This window comes from Mandrillus leucophaeus, unplaced genomic scaffold (genome assembly GCF_000951045.1).
Source record: "Mandrillus leucophaeus isolate KB7577 unplaced genomic scaffold, Mleu.le_1.0 Scaffold342, whole genome shotgun sequence".
NCBI classification, from domain to species: Eukaryota; Metazoa; Chordata; class Mammalia; order Primates; family Cercopithecidae; genus Mandrillus; species Mandrillus leucophaeus.
In genome coordinates, this window is record NW_012103610.1 from 1,406,041 (window position 1) to 1,409,587 (window position 3,547).

Genomic DNA, 3,547 nt, shown 5'->3' on the forward strand with positions numbered 1-3,547 from the left:
AGAGGTGTAACATGGACTTAGGTGGCAACACCGGTGCACCTGCTTCAAGAGCACAGGCTCCAGAGGCTACCGAGGTTGGAATATCGGATGCACCAGTACCTAGTGGAGGCACCTTGGAAATGACCTGTGTGATACATGGCTGTGTCCCTACCCAAATCTCATCTTGAATTCCCACTTGTTGTGGGAGGGACCCCCTGGGAGGTAACTGAATCAGGGGGCAGGTCTTTCTTGTGCTGTTCTCGTGATAGTGAATAAGTCCCAGGAGATCTGATGGTTTTAAAAAGGGGAGTTTCCCTGCACAAGCTCTCTTCTCTTGTCTGCTGCCATGTGAGATGTGCCTTTCATCTTCCGCCATGATTGTGAGGTCTCCCCAGCCATGTGGAACTGTAAGTCCAATAAACCTCTTTCTTTTGTATATTGCCCAGTCTTGGGTATGTCTTTATCAGCATTTTGAAAACAGACTAATACACTACATCATATCAAGTTTTCATTGTGTGGTTGTCCCTCATGTCCACAGATGATTGGTTCCAAGACCTCCTGTGATACCAAAATCTGCAGATGTTCAAATTCCTGATTTAAAAAAAAAAGGCATAGCACTGTATTTGCATATAACCTGTGCGCATCCTCCCATATACTTCACTTTTGTTTTTCAAGACAGGGTATCACTGTGTCACCCAGGCTGGAGTACAGTGGTGCAATCATGGCTCACTGCAGCCTCAACCTCCTGGGTTCAGGTGATCCTCCTGCCATGGCTTCCCAAAGCACTTGGATTACAGGCATGAGCCACCGTGCCTGGCTCCCATGTACTTTCAGTCATCTCGAGGGGGGACGTTTAAGTAATCTTGAGATTACGTATACTGCCTAATACAATGTGATGCTGTGTGAATAGTGGTTATAGTGTATTGCTGAGGGAATAATGATAAGAACACATGTCTGCACATGTTTAGTACAGATGTATTTTCTTTTCCAAATATTTTTTACCCAAGGTTGGTTGAATCCATGGATGTGGAACCCAGGAATACAAAGGGCCAACTGCATTTGTTAATTTTCAGGGGAAATGATTACAGTCACAGTAAAACCTAATATATGTAGTGACATAGTGCTGCTACTGTGGCCAACTTCATGTCATAAAAAGGCATCCTCTGTTTTCAAAGGTGTAGTGTGGTTCCATACCCACAAATTCACCCTATTTCCTATTTTCGTCAGTTCTCCTTTACTTTGACAATACTTAGTAAAATCTTATTGTTGCTGTTTGAATGTAAGAAGAAAATTAGAGTAATGTCTAACTGAAGCAAACCAAATTAAGAAAAAAGCTATTCTAAACCCCAGCTGCCAACCGGCTATCCAGTCACCTACCTTAAATTGTTGTCTTGGAATTGAATAGCAGCCAAAACCAAATTATCTTCAAAGCTGGATTAAGATGCACACAGATAACAAAATGCTATTAAATAAGCCTTCCCGTATCAATAAATAGCTCGAAAGGAAAGAAGCAGATGCAAACTCCCTGGGAATTTATGAAAACTTGGCAGAGATATTTGTCATTTGGGTTATGCAAGAAACTATCCCGATAAGAAGTACACTGAAAAAGTCCTTGTGTAGAGCGTATTTTACCAGCATTTGAAAAATATGTCAAAATGTTTTTGTTTTATTTTTAACCTTTCTACATCCAGGGACGCATTGCCTTTAAGAAGCTATTTTTGGTGATGGTACAATGTCCTGACACCTTTTACTGAGCAAAATGGACACATCTGTTGAAATTAACATTTGTATCTCCATACACTGACATGTCAGTAAAAAATATAAAATATCACCATGTTTTCCTGCTAAGCAGCATTTGGAAATAGAGGGCTCTTCAGACCAAACTATTCCAGTCCTCCCTGAGACAGGATCCAAGTATCACTAATTTTGCACTGATCCCTATCACCTTTGAATACCGTAGGACCACAGGGTAGATAAACTCAGCTCAAAGTAAATGGAATAGAAGTTTCTGTGTTAGGCCAAATCCCATCTGTTAGAATCTACACATACCTTGCATCCTTGCATACCTTGACAGTCCAGCAAGTTTGCTTTTGGGTCCAGATCTAGAGAAAAGAGAGGAAGAACAGCACAGCTGGAATATCTTCTTACCTCCAATCGAGAAAAAAATCTAAGGCATTGGAATCTATGCAAACTTCTTCTTGGCCCGTCCATTTACATCCAGCTGTAGATGAGCAACAGGGCTCCATCATTACAGATTGGAATCACACACTAATGCTTCACTAGTTACTGTACCTCAAGACTCGAGAATAATTAAACATTCAGCGTGTACCTTCCTATGAGTTAGAAAATATTGAAGAAAGATGTGATTAGTCCAGGAAAAGAGAGGACAGGTAGACATAATTTTACAATGCAGAGCAGCAGATGCGATATGGGAGAAAGAAGCGTAAAATAATAATAGGGATTCAAAGGAAGAAAATCACACACACAAAAAGCTTAATGTAGGAGGTGGAATTTGACCTAAAAGGCAGAAAATACCAGAATGTTAGAGAGTTGCTATTCAGAGAAAAGAAAAAGAAAGTAAGGAAACAAGACCTGTGTTAGAAAAAAAAGAACAGCTGAGCTTCATGCGAACCCAGGGGACATATAGAGGGCAGAAAGAAATATGGCTTGGAAATATGCTTGTGGACCAGGGCCACGGCATGAAGGGACTACGGGCAAATTAAATTTTGATTTTATCCTGCAATCTATAGGGAACCACAAGTGGTAAAACTGGGAATATTTTCATGTATGATTACATTTGTTTTAAAAAGATAATCATATCCAGGAATATCCTGGATAATCATATCCAGGATGAGTGAGGGTGACAGAGGAGGGACTGAAAAAGACTAATTGGGGGGTGGGTAATAAAGGATCAAAGAAAGAGTAGACACTGAAAAGCTAGACAAGGACAGAGTCAAGGGTCATTCTGATGGCAATATTGACAGAGCGTAGAAACCTATGAGATGTAGGCGTGAGGGCAAGAAGAGCAGCAAAGACGACTTGGTGCCTGGCATGGGTGTCAGGAAGACACTCCTCCACAGTTGTGGCATTATTTGGTGGGGAAAGTTTGAGTTTAGTTTTGTACACATGGAGTTTAAACAACAGAATGTAAACTTAAGCCCTGTTTTTTCTCAGATACCATTTTGAAAAATTTTGCTTTGACGGCTGAGCTCCAAAATTAGCTCTGAGCTGTCTAGCTCTGTGCTCAAGTGTTTTGTTATGGGGCGTTGGAATATCGCCTTCCTACAAGACCTGCCATTTTACCGTCCAAAATGTCATTTAACAAAAAATAGGGGGTGGTGATTTAAAAATTTTTAGTAGCTTTTTCTTTTTTTTTTTTTTTGCCACCAGTAGTTATTTTAATTTGTATTATAACTAAAATTTGGATGCAATACCTATTGTTAATAAGATGTCTGAACAAAGAGCCACAAAGTTTGGGGTTCTAACAATATGTACCAAAGCCTCTAACTCTGAAAAAGATTTCAGTTGTTGTGCCATCTGCTTGGAAACTAATTAATGGTTTAAAAAT